The 13851-nt window shown below is 48.4% G+C and overlaps 1 protein-coding gene across 12 annotated transcripts in view; it reads left to right on the forward strand.

Annotated features, from left to right (window-relative positions):
- LOC121592897 (alpha-2Db adrenergic receptor) overlaps window positions 1–13851 on the forward strand; it is a 203214-nt gene that overhangs the window by 498 nt on the left and 188865 nt on the right. For 4 of the 12 annotated variants that reach the window (XM_041914815.1, XM_041914823.1, XM_041914850.1 and 1 more), the window contains exon 2: window positions 4462–4833. The exons of 2 other annotated variants lie outside the window; for them this stretch is intronic. The gene's annotated coding sequence lies outside the window, so the exon portion shown is untranslated. Of the gene's footprint in view, window positions 26–2800; window positions 3072–4461; window positions 4834–13851 lie in introns of all 12 variants that reach the window. 6 more of the 12 variants (XM_041914831.1, XM_041914892.1, XM_041914798.1 and 3 more) reach the window with 5 other exon arrangements.

Consider the following 13851-nt stretch of genomic DNA (forward strand, 5'->3'; position numbering starts at 1 on the left):
ATGTTAAGCGGTGTCGCTGTTACAGGTCAGTTTCACGCTCCCCAAAAAAAAAAAGGGTAGAACATCGAAGAAGTACGAGCAGGAGATTGAAACGTGGCAAGAACTGCAAACCCCACCGTGTGCCCCTTTTTCGCCCCCTATCAACCGACCATGTTTGCTGCCAGTGTTTGTGCAAACGACAAGTGCGCTCGGCAAGATCACGATCGTGGCGATGTACATTTTTTGGTGAACTGTTTTTCTCCGAAACCTCCAAAACCACGAGAAAACGCAACGCAACCCTTTAAGGGCCGAATGGTGGTCGGTGCTTTTTTTGTTGTAATTTAAATTTGTTCTGCGAGGTTTGCACCCCTCCGAAGAGGAAATTATTATTTTCCCCTGCCGCACAAAACCTTTGGACCGACCAGTTGCAGTGGGTTATCTACCCCCCTCGGAATAGGTAGATACACTCGCTTTTCTGCTTCTTCGTAGGCCAAACAGCCCAACAGCTAATCTATCCCATCGGCTTCAGAAAGGGATCAGGAGCTATTTCTTTTTTTGTCCCTCGTTGCGTGCTGGAGGCATGCGGCCGACCAAAGCAGCAGCAGCCTACCGGGTAGGAGGACTTGGGAGGACAATTTGTTGTACTTGTGCTCGCGCTTATCAGCTCCGCGTGCTTCATTCTTGCCATCCTACAAGCGTGGTAAATGTCCAAATTTTTGTTGTTGTTGCTTTTCTCTCACGAACGGCAAAATAATTTTTTTCGGGAAGATTTCGGGGTCGGAGGTGGGTTTTTGAAATATCCGGAAAGGAAATTAATCTTTCCCGGTTGTTGTCGCGGCCGTATGAAGCTCGCGGCTCAATTTCGTGTCAGAGCGATGGACGTTGATGTTGCTGTTGTTGTTGTTGTTGTTGTTGTTGGAAGCTATCTTCCTCCGTTCGTCATGTGTTGGCTGTGGCATTGGTATCTGCTCTTCCATTTTTTAGAGAAGGTAAAATAAGGTAAACGGTTCAATTTTTTTTCGGGGCTGAAATGAAGAGATTGTTCAAATAAATCGCCTTTTGGAGATTTATGTAATGTTCAAAATTTAAGAAAATACGTCTCCAGTTCTTTTGCTTCATTGACTATTTTTCGGTACCTTTATCCTCAATTTCTTTGTGAGCACTTTAAAAATTAGGGGAAGAAAAATAGATAGTCATGGTGCAAGCTTTTATCGCGCCTCGTACACTGCAGCACAATGTTGCAAAATTATTTACGGCAGTTGTTGGTTTTGTAATCTTTCCTCCCTTTCCTTTTACGGGACAAACTCTGGGCTGCAAAATATTGCCCACATTTTGTACGGCTGACTCTGTGCGTCCTGGCGGGAGCGAGATATCGTTTAAATACCCGATTTGTTCCCGCTTTTGTGCGTACGATCCAGATTTTCCCCTAAACGGGGGTAAGCAACAACAACAGTGAATCGCACCAAAACAGACCCCCTTCTGTTGCTGAGACTATCCTTTTTTTGAGGGGGGGGGGTGCCTGTACTCGCTCACTCCTTTTTCGGTGGCGAAACGCTGCCAATGCTTTCTGCTTCCTGCAACGGTGGCTTTCCTGCACCGACGAAGCTGTTGCCGAAAAACTGTTGCCAAAGAATTTCCTGCAACAGACGAGCAAAACAAAGCAAAGCAACAACAACAACAACAACAAAAAAGCAGGAAAGCAAAGAAGAAGAAATCCGACGGCAAGGCGCGCCCGGATCTTGCTCTCGGGATCTTGGGATCGCTTTTTTTTGGTGGAAGGTGGCAGCAGCAGCAGCAGTACATCCGGCAACGGCGGAAGTGCGGTGTGGGATGCACCACAATAGAGCTTTGGAAGCTGTGTGTGTGTGTGTGAGTTTTTTTTTGTCAGCCAGCCGATGGAAAACAAGTGCGAACAGCGCAGTCCTTTATCGTGACTATCACGGGTTCACTTCCCTCTACCCCTTCCATCTCTCCCCCACCGCATTGCTCATAAGCTTGAAAATTTTTCGCCCGATAAAAGCAGAGCAGAAGCAAAATGCCGGAAAATATTGCTGCTGCTTTGGCAGCGAACAAAACGAAAAACCAAAAAAAAAAAACAACTCAAGGGAAAAGCTCAAGGCGCATCGGAACAATTCGAAAATCGGAAGGTGCCAGTGGTGGGGTTGCTGCGGGGAAGCGTTAAGCAAAAGTGTATTATATTGGCAAGAGTAAAAACAGGGGGGGAAGCAACACTGTGAGATACCAATACACACACACATATGATAACGCATCGCTCTACCCACGCCGTGGCCCACGGCAAGAAAAAATCAGGAAGCGAAAGGCAAAACGCGGCGAGGCGTGAAGAGTGCCGGCACACAACACGAAACCCGAAAGCAAGGAGCGAAAAGGAGAGAAAACGAACAAAAAACAGAAAAGGGGAAAAAAGGATGCGCGCGCGTGTGTGTGTTATTTGGTGGGAAAACTTACAAAACGAAAGGAAAAAAAAAAGAAATAGCGAAAGAAGAAAACAGCAGTGGAGAGGGGAGTCAAATCAAGCCCACCGGTGGAAAAGCCACCGGCAGTGGAAACCCTAGAGGGTTCCAAAAGTCCCCCCCCCCTGCAACCCTCCTTCCCGAAACGAAAGAAGGGATTTTTGTCCAATTTTTTTCTTCCTCTCCTTCTTATTATCCATTTCCATCGCTTTACCAAAAAAAAACGCCATTTTTGGCATATTAGTCCCAGGCAAAAGCAGCCCATGCGCCAGCCACCGTGTGTTGGTGCAATTTCGCCCCGTTTCGCCTCAACCGTGATGCGTGCGGTGAACGTGTTGCATACCTTTCAGGGGCTGCGCTAGTGCGATCGCGGCCAGGACGATCCGGTGTGCCGAGCAAAGATTGTTTCAAAGCAGTGTGTAGTTGTACATAATATGTGCGTGTGTTAGTGTGTGTGTGTGTGTATACATGTGAAACTTTAGCAGTGTGCCACCCAAACCAGCGCCAAAAACGGACCCTTTTTGGACAAACGAAAAGCAACACACACAAAAAAAGCCCACTCGAAACAGAGACGAAACCCAGTGAGACCAAGGTAAACGAATGTACTGTTAAGGATTCTCCGTAAGTGTCTTACTTTCTTCCTCTTTCTGTATGTGTGTGTGTGTGTGGAAGAAGAAGAAGAAGAAGAAAAAGAGGGACACACACACACATACACAAGACACAGAATTGAACAGTGTTCATGTTCGACCAGGCAGCGGCAATCAACTTCCTCATCAATCAAATCGCACCGGTGAAGAGCTTCTAAGTAGCACACTTGTTGTCTTAGGGCTGCTCTTTTACTTCCTGTTTTTTTGTTTGTTTGTTTTTCTTTTTTTTTGCTGTTGAAAGCTCTACCTTCTTCATTTCTGTTCCGTTCGGTTCGGTTCCGGACCATCGGAGGGTAGGAGATAGATATCTCCGGCAACAGAACCGGGTCGGGTTCGATATCAAACGTCTCGCTGCTGGTGGCTGCTGCTGGCCAGCAATACTGGCGGCGGCACTAACTCGATGTTCCCACCCACCCGATTCGGTCCCGAACTGCCTGGTCAATCAATCAACGCTTAGCTTTGGGTGTGTGTGTGTGCGTCTGTGTGGATTAGACAGCCACAAGCGCACGGTGGATTGTCGAGCCGATGGGCTTTACGTTTGAAGTGGCTTTCGAACGAGATTCACACTTTGGATCCGGAATTTTTGTTTCTCTCGTTTTTTGCTTTTTTTGTCGTTTTGTTTGTTTGGTTGAAATTTGGAGTAAGGGAGTGAGCAATGCGCGGCACAGGGGGCCAACAGTTGAACGGCAACGACTCCCTTTTCGAAACTTAGAGCCTCGCAGGCTTCAAGCATTGAAGCTGTGTGTCCTTTTTTCAGTTTTTGTTTTTGATGTTTCAGTAGCAGTGGCTACATTTTTCAAACCCCAAGTGAACCAGTCCAGTGTCCAGGGTGAATCAGCACCAAGCTGACGGTGCCGAACACGGTGCACGGTTAACGGATTTAGCGGAAGCTTACAGACGGATTGGTTGCGTTTGCGGGCAAACCCATTAATTAGCATCGATTCCTAGTTCATCATCCTCTGAAGAATAGCGGAGCGGAGCGGCCTGGCCAGGCGCAAAGTGTTGATTTTTTGTTCGGTCTTTGGATGTTTGGAATTAAGTCCATCAGCTTTCAGAGCTACACAGGAAGTCACATCAGAGTCACTGCAGATCCACACGTCATCGATGCGCAGAGCGCGTCCGGGGCAGGATTAAGGGAGCTCAGGAAGCAACGCCCCGGCAAGCTTTACAGCCGATGGCTACGCTGGGGTAAACCGGGGTCTTCCGTGCGGAGATCGTCAAGACATTGTGGTGTAGCGGACCTGCAGCAGATACCTGTCGGACTGGTGCCAATAAATCGAAACACCCGTGAACCCTGTTAGTGAGCCCGTCTATGGGCTAGCACAGTTGTTTTTTGTTCTGATTTTTCCCTTTTCCTGTTGTAGTTTGTGGCCGCTTCTCTCCAGCAAGTGTATTTATGTGTGTGTGCGCGTGTACGTGTGTGTGTGTATAACGTCCTCTACCGTTTGCCTTGCCTCAGGTTCGGAAGTGATTCTAGCCGCAGTGAAAGTAGCGTGTGTTTAGCCGTTTGTGCAGGGCCACTAGCAGTAAGGGTTGTGGGTTTGGTGCGCTGCCTGGGGGCCGCTGAGCAGAAGATGAAGAGAAAAAGTATAGTGCCGTCCGGTGTGAAGCGCTCCGGCAAGTGAGTTTCGTCCGAGCACACATCAATCAACCTCTATCGCCTCTATCAAACGAAACCGCGGTGTCCGGCAGCTCCTGAAGCAGTGCAAGACGGCGTCCCGGCAGCAACACTTTCCGTAGGTTTTGGTTTGTTCGTTCGTTTTGTTCGCCTTATTTGTTCTGTCGCTTTAAATTGAAGCATCTCTGTGGGAACTAGACGGATCGGGCAGCTCGGGCTGGTAAGCGGTTCGGTAATGGCGAGACTAGCCAGCTAATTGAAGGCTTTCCCCACCTCTCAAGCAGTAAGCTTTCGGTAATCCCGCGGCACGAAAGTGATTTCCTGGGGAAATCTTGCCTCATCCTGCCACTGCTTTCAATTCCGCGACGTTGTCTGCCTGCACCTTGTCACCTCATGTGGCACCTAAATGCTTACGGGCTAGGGCCAGGAGCCGAGCTGGCGAGAGAACAAAGGTGCAAATAAAAAAATATTTTCCCTCCCCAAGCGACTGCTTGATGCTCGGGTTTGGGTGGGCGAGGGGGCAATAAATATATGTGTAAGAGCGGCACGCCTACACCGGGGCCGCGATAAACCATTTGGTGCGGGCGGGTAGGAGTTCGGGCGGACCTCATAAAAATGCTCCAAACAGGCGCAAGCCCCGGCGTAAATCATGCTCGAACGCCTGCTCGGCTTTTACGTGGCACCCACACAGCCGTCCTCTCCTACCCACCTCCTGTAGGCCCTGCTAGTTTGGGCGTTGGCCGGCGAGGGATTGCGGGAGATGTACTTTAATGAACCTTTCCATTCCCAGGGTAACAAATCACCAAAAAAAAACAAAAAAACAACGACAACGGTGACGGAACGCGTGCAAGGACTATTGGAGGAAAAGGGAACGTGTGAGGGGGAGGGTCGAAATTACAACCTGTGGCATTTTCCCCCCGCAAACACTCTCACCCCTCGTTTTGCTCCCCCAAGGTACGGGGGAAAGAGGACGGTACGCGAGCGCAATGAAGGGCAGAAGAATGAATCGGAACCGTTTTTTGGAAGCGTTCAAGCAAACATGCCAGGAGCGAACAGTTTCTCTCCTTCTCTTTTGCACTGCTTTACTGTCTCTTTTCCCCCCTCCCACCTTATGTCTCTTTCGCTCCAAAGCTCCACCGGTGCAACATTGTTGCAACATAATTGAACATGTGCCCAACTTGTTAGTGTCTGGGCGCGTGCGTCCACGCGCTCCGTCGGCAGCGTACGCGGGCAGGTGGCAAGCCCCGGCCAACGCTAACATCCATTAGTTTGAGCTTGTTGGACAACGGCTCAATCATGCAATCGCTCATAAATAATCACGTCCGACGGGGCCATACGATCCACCGGTGTCAGCGGTGTTGCATTCGTGTGGCAGTAGCAGTGGCGCTGAGTGCGGGCATTTGACAGCAGCTCCTTGTTTTTGCATCGAATTTGTCACCGCGCTGCGCGGGACAGAAAGGAGACAGAAAGGGTAAAGGGTGAGCAGTAGGAACGTAATTGAACAGGACGCTACCGTCATTTACAACAAACACACACAGAGAGAGAGAGAGAGGTCTGCGCCGCCGAACTGACACCGAGACCGTGAGTGATGAGCTTCATCCGACAGCTACGATGCAGTACCTCGCAAGCCAGACGACCGCCCGTGTCGGATAGCGGATTTTAATATCATTGGATGATGGACCCTTGCCGTTGGCCATTAAAAACCATTAAAGATCCTACTTTATCTCGTGCCCGGTCGAAGATGCGCTACATCCGCGCGCGCGCGCTCGCACACAGAGCGGCAAGAATCAGGAAGCGGGAGAGACAGAGCAACAAAAAAAAGGGTCAGCCAATGCAGTGATTCGATTACGGCCGGTTAACTGTTTGGTGCGAGCAAAGTGTTGCACCTCCGTGCTCCGGCAAAACGGTTAAACAGTTTAGGATCGGTGACGGCCGCCCGTGCCACCTGCAAACGCGTACTTCACACCTCACCTTGCGAAAGCCGCACGGAACGGACGATCCCGGCGCTACTTTTAATGGGATTATGTTGGCGATTATCGGGGATTTGAACCGGTGTGAACGATTTTTGAGCAAGGGTTTGATTTGGGATCGGCTTTGCTGTTTTTTTTTTATATCGTTGTGTTGGAGTTTGGAGGATTCCTGGACAGGGAAGGGGGAGTATGAATTCAACTCCACGTAAAGCTGGCCAGGTGTACTTGGTTTTGTTTTCCATTCTAAGCGCTCATCCAAATTGATGCGATTCGTGTCCGCCGATCGTTCCATTTTTGACAGCTTCCAGGGGGGAGGGTTTGGCCATAGAAACATCCCAACAACCAGCAACATTGGGGGGAAAAAAAGGGTTTTGCAGATTAGCTACCCATATTTGGAAGGCGTCGGGAGGAGCTGTATTCGGAAGGATTAGCCAATTCGTCGCCCTTGCCTTGAAACTGAAACACGCATTACGCGTGGATTTAGTGAAAGGGTTTGAAATAAGCAGGCAGAGCCCCCCCCCCTCGGTTCCCCCCTCATCCGGATTGCAATCCAACCTGTCAAAGTGGACATGGGCTTACGAGGGATCACCTTTCGGCTATCACCTTTCCGACAGCGGAAGCTCGACCGCCCTCAGACGAGCGCGCGGTTGGGGAAGGTTTGCTGCGAAACGGATGAATTTATGCTCGAGCAGGTGTCGGAAATCGGTGTGCGTACCGTTTAGCCGAACCTGGACCCGAACCTGGGCGCCCGGAATGGTATGGAAAGTTTGCTTTTTTTTGTGTTTTTTAAACCGTCCGTTGAGATGTCGCCGCCACCGCACCACAGTTCAAAATATTTTCATTTTCGCGGCTATTTTTGTGCACCCGATCCAACGATATCGCATGCCATCGCGCTTCAAATGAAACTAAATTTATCCACTATTGCTTCTTTGTTGTTCGGTCCACAACCCTCGTAATGAATGAATGTTTGATAGAAAATCTTTGCGATAGAGAGAGAGAGAGAGAGAGAGCGAGAAAGGGAGAAACAGTTTTGTTTAAACAAAATGAAATTAGACTGCGCTTTAGTCGCCGGGGCGGAACGGTGGTGAACACTCCGACAGCCGTTGGCAGTTGTCGAAACCGCCGATCGATTCGTAACGGCCAACGGAGATGGGTTTGCGAGGCACGAGGCGGGTACAGGAGGCGTAATGGGTTTTTCATTTAATTTCATTTTTCATTCCAACTGGCTTCCCTTTCTGTGCCCGCCTGGGACGGTGTCCGGAAACGGATGATAGGGGAGGGAAAGGGTAGGGGTTTAGAGCGCCATATTTGCAATGTGACAGTTGTCATCGGCGCGAAGCGAAGGGACGGGGAGTGTGGTGTGCCGTTCGAAATAGTGTCATATCATAGGTGCGTTGTGTGCCTTTTCGGTTTTGCTGGTCCCACCACCGAGACAACGCCCCCGGGGGAGCACTCAAACTAAATTAACTGACGGTTCTGAACCTCCACGAGATAGCCACGAGATCCTAGCGCGCGCACGATGGATGGGGATTGTGTAATCAACTGATAGGTGGTAGCGATAGTTATTGAAACATAATAATAAAAGTAGAAAAAAAAAACAATCACGGAATGTACCCACCCGAGCAGGCGGGCTATTTAGAACTGGATGTGTGCCGTTGCATTGTTCGCCTTTTTGCGTTCACACCAACCAGCTGACCAACGCCAGAAGCAATTAGAGAAATGGAATATTTAATATCGCTTCGATGGAGCCACGGTCGTGCCAGGTTTCAGGTGTGCAGGCTTCAAACGGCAGCAGTTACAGCGAACTAACGACTCATTACGCCACCACGATGTTGCGTGCCGTGAGGCGCATCTCTAATCGGTTGCCGAATCTTGCCGCTCACTGCGTGGTTCGGAGCCGGTAGAAGATGCACCTCTTGCCGGTGTAGTAGCTAAGCGGAAAAATAGGTTTTGATGAGGCCTGTTTTCCAAATTACTTCTGAACATGAACCAACCAATGAGCCGTTCGCTAGACGCTTAATAATGATGTAATTCGTTGATGCAAAACAGTTGAACCTTGGGATGAAATACGAAGCGAACAGGCAATGTTCTAGCTAGCGTTATTCATTTGACTTTTCAAGCAGATCTATTCAGTCCGCTTTAGTGGGAATCCTAGGTGATTGAATAGTATAATCTTTAAGCTACAATAGTTATTTTTAGTTATTTTGAATGTTGAAACACACGGCTGTTGATCGTGAACAACATTTGTTCTTTCTCGAATGACGAGAACTTGGTAGCCTGGCATTGAAACGGCATTGGAAATTGCATTGGCTGGACTTTAATAATGTTTTTGATTTAACATTTACTTTCACTCTACGACATCTATTATGCGACTGTGAAGAATATCCATGAGCAGATGGATGCTAGAGATGTCTTCCAGTTGATGCAAAAAAGTATAGCTGTGGAAGGTAGCGATCCATCGGCTCACAGCGAGACTTCATTTATGAGATTCAAACTATATGCCGGTGTGAGTTGTTGAAACCACATTCAACAAAATCAACACAATCTCAATCACAGCATAACCTATTGCGTTATTCACATTTTAAGTTTTGATTAATACTTTACGCAACACCTAAGCAACTAAAAAAACTATTCTTAATGTCATGAATGAAGAGCAGCCGTCGAGATGATTGAAGAGAGCTAGCAGATCAACAAATCAAAATACTTAGATAGCTAGATAGCTTGAACCTTTGAAACATGAACAATGTATGACAAGAATGTATGATGTCTCAGTGTCCCAGTTGGTATTTTGATGTTAATTCTGTTCAGCAGGTCAGAATTATTGCAATAAATGCAACCGTGCAACCCTGCGTCGATACCTGAATGATTGTATTCGCAACATTCAGCGCTGTATGTGATACGGAGCATTGTGCCAATGCATGTTTTTTGTTAAAGTAGTCGTGTATATTTTATTAGATTTGACTCAAACTTATTATATTGACCCTTGACAGCCGAATGGGGACAACATATAATAGAACAAAACTAGTACAAAGTACAGACCGGACAAACGATAAGTAGAGAGAGACAATGAAGCACGGCTATAGTAGCAGAGTGACGGTTAATGAAACTTAGCTTTTTATGGGCTCTGTTGATAATCGTCTCATGACGAACACGATAATCTAATTTGTCTGACATGACTCCTAAGTCGCGATGTACTTGCGAGCGTCCTAGTTCTTGTATTCAAATATCAGAAGATGGATTTTAAAGAATCAAATACCAGTCAAATGATCAGAAGATTGACACCAGGGTACATTTTTCAACTGCAATCGCGAAGTAATTTTTACGACACCAATCATTAAATCTATCTATCAGTTTCTGTAGTTCTATGCAGTCAGAATGTACAAGCACCAGAGTATACATTCATATGTTGTCAGCATACATTACACAAACAATTTTGGGTCAATATAATAGACGTAACCAAAAATAACATTGAGTCTACATTACTGCCTTGTGGAATTCCTGAAGGGCTCTTGAACGTGTTAGACTCATAGTAATAAATTTTTACACAGTATTTTCTGTTTAATAGATATGAGCTTAGCCATGATAGTAGCAGATTCAGTTAATCCAACACCCTGAGGCTTAGAAAGGAATCAAGAGTGATTAAGTCGATCGAACGTGGCCTTAAAGTCTGTATACAGTCTGTGTATATCGAAGTCTGTATCCACCTGATATCCATGTGAAAATTCTTAATAGGCTAAAATGCAGAATTCCAGCAAATTTGTATTTACCGACCATTGTGCCGACAAAGCCATGAGAGCGAGTGAAGAACGGCAATGAGACATTAAGCGTTGGTACACAACCATTTCAAGCACTTTAGTAGCAGCACACAGCGATGTGATACCACGATAATTATCTGTACAAGATTTGTCGCCTTTTTTATGCACCGGAGCCATCATCGACAGTTCCCATTGCTTGAGAATCCTACCATGATGTAGTGAAATGTCATACAAATGAGGTTGTAGTAGTATATCTCCACACCGTTTTAAGATGATGGCCGGAACTTCATCAGGTTCTGGGTAGGTTTGCTGATTTAAACAGTTTTGATTGTCGATGTTCTATTTACATTTGAGACCTAGATATTAACACCATCATAAGGCACATTGTCTAGCGCAGTATTTAGGTGTTGTGATTCAATATTTGTATGAGCTTTGCTGCAAACTTGTCAGCAAACCCATTCGATATTACTTGTTGCTTGATACTGCCCATCATGTTTAATCACTTGAAGTAAACCCCTTTTTCAGAGCATTTTGATTCCACAAAACCCCAAGGTTTATACAAAACACGATCGTAGTGTCGATAATTCGTGTGGACTACACTTTTGTGTCGTTAGTTCTTACCCTACAGAAACAGCACGAAATGCTTACGATTGAAGTTTTGTTGAGTGTAGAGTCCTCCGCCAGGAGTTATTCATCATCGGTGAACTCAATTTTACGGGAATGCACTACAACAACTTTTTGGGGAACGAACAGAACAGGCTTAAGGAACGCATACAGCCAGGAGGTTGACTGCGAGCACTTTCGTCGTGGCATTATGCTGCCCGGTTTCGCGGGATTTCGCCAGCACAATCGTTTTCGGAACGCCGGAACGCCCGCAGCCGAGATTTGGTGCCTTCAATTTCGCTACTCCCTTGCAGTGCTCTAGGCACTCTAGGTCCCGCACACACACACAGAAACTGCACACGCCCAATTTGGAAGTCGGATGTACATTCCGGGCAGTGAGGGAGAGCGCCCATGGTGCCGTGATCGGATTATCGCTCACCGTTCCTGCGAGTCCTGCGCATTTGCCAGGTAATGAGCTTAACTGGCAAAGCAATCCATCAAACAGCCTTGCCCGCGGAAAAGTCCAGCGTCCAACGGCAACGGTTGGTGGACGCTGTTGGACACTTGTCTTGCCTGGAGATGCAGAAATCGATATCCCTTCGGCCCGCCCACCGCTGAACAGGATGTGGAACTGTTCAGAGAGAGAGGGGGGGGGGGATAGGAATGGCTGGAGAAGGAAAGGAGTGGAAGGGAAAGCGAAAAAGGCCACAAATAGTTGTTGACGTGACACTTGTGAATGCTTAATCGGACCGATTGCCGGGCCGTTCCCCGGATGCCTGCCAACTGGGCCCCCGTGCATGGGAGTGAATATTTCTGCGTACTGTGTGTGTGTGTGTGTGTGTGTGAGGAGCAAAGTGATGTTCCTGTCCGATGCTGCTCCGATAATGGCAGCAGGATGGATGGGCGGCGATGATGGATGGAGCCTGGGCAGTGTGCCTTTGCAATAGCGGATCCCGCCGGTGGAATGCCATTCCGGGCCGCTGTTTGCTGCATTCTTCCACGTTTGCCCTGCTCTTTTTCGGCCCGGCAAAGGGTACCGAGGGACAGTTGGAGAGAGAGAGAGAGAGCGATATATTGTGTTGTGTGGTGCGTGTACATTGCGTGTGTGTGCGAGTGTGGCTGTGTGTAGAAAGAAGCGAACGATAGCAAAGCGGAAGCTTACTCCCTCGAGGCTGGCTCCCGCTCGCTGGGAACGGAGAAGGAACGGTTAAGGAGAAAGGTTTGCGGCTAGGGGAGGAGGGGGGTTTGGTTGCGGTGCAATGGTGGTACCACGGCCATGGCCACGGGAGCGCCTGCGGAATCAATTTCAATTAAATTCCATTCTGACAGGAGAATTTCGTCCGACCTCGCTTGCGTTGCGTACACGTACACCCATACACACACACCGGGTCGCTTTTCGTGACACGTTCGTGCACGCGTGCTTGCACGTATGAGAAACTTTTTGGAGTGGGACGGGGCAGATGCTGCGCACGAGGGCCCGGCAGTGCCCGGTACGACCGCATCTACATTGATGTGTGTGAGTGCGTGTTGCGCCGTCTGTCCGCGTGCTCCGGCTGCTCTGTTTCACCTCGATGCCGGTAAATCACACATCACGCTACGCAGCGCTCACTCCCAGCCGGGAAGATGTCTGGCCCAACGCGTCTTCGGGCTGGCAGTGTGCAAACACACGGCCGCGCGCGTATTGTTTGATAGGCAAATATATGTGTAGTGGCAGCCGCGGAGCAGCCGTGGCGAGGCCTCGGGCGTGTTTGTTCGCACGCCCGTGCGCAGACGATGGCACGCTGCTTGGCTTGCGGGAGTGCACCACCGCGGCTCACGCCCAAGATTGTTCGAGATATCGATTCGAAATGAAATCAAATCAAGCTCCAATTTCGTTTCGCCGCACTTCCGCGTGTGGCGCAGCACGCGATTGTTGGGGTTTGTGCGCTGCAGCGGCAATGCTGAAGCGACCGGGCAGTTCATCAAATTCGGCACCGGCCGAATGCAATGGTCGAATGGTTAATTTATTGCCCCCGTGCGCCAGCTCTCCACGACTGACCGGGCGTTGACGGGCGAAATGAAGTTCGAACCTTAAAAAAAGCTCCAAAATTTATAACGCAATCGACGCCTGCTTTGTTTTGTGCAAATCGAGCCAGTTTGGCACCACTCGCTTGAGCTTTTCTAATAAGAACGCATTGGGGCGGTTTGTGCCGAAGTGTGCCTACCTTTCAGGCGCACTCGAAATGACTGCACTTTCAGCGCTGTTACTCGTCCCAAACGGGGGCATCAATAGAAGTTTGCTCAGCTTTTGAATGTCAAAGTTTGACCTGTTTTCCCACTCCGATAAGTGATCGACAGTTGAGCGCTTGCAATGGCGATCTGAATAGATTTGAAGCAAATGTTTGTTTTTTTGGTTTGCTCACGTGAACGGGCTTTTGAGTCGGTTTTTTTTCCTACTTTTCCCATGCTGACCCTTTTCTTCTTAAAAACCCTTTCAACACCTTTTTTTTTTGCTGATAGCCGCCTGTTGAAGGAGCAGCAAAAAGAACCTAAAACTAGATGCTCATGATGGTAATTTTCTCGTCTTGGGCTCTCCCCGCGTCCCTTACGGATGCGCTGGTACCGAGGGAGTGGCGGCAGTAAATTGAGGGCAGCTATCACCCCCTTCGAAAAAATGGCCACCGCCCAAAACACGGGATGGCACGAGAAATTTAGTAAATATTGTTATTAAGAAGCGCGATGAAACCCGGCAGCCAATTCGGGCCTATTTTTATGTGGCGGTCGTGCTCTGGCGGTTTCCGCATGCAAATAGTACGTCGTGCAAGGGGA

The sequence above is a fragment of the Anopheles merus genome, chromosome X (assembly GCF_017562075.2).
Source record: "Anopheles merus strain MAF chromosome X, AmerM5.1, whole genome shotgun sequence".
Lineage (NCBI taxonomy): Eukaryota > Metazoa > Arthropoda > Insecta > Diptera > Culicidae > Anopheles > Anopheles merus.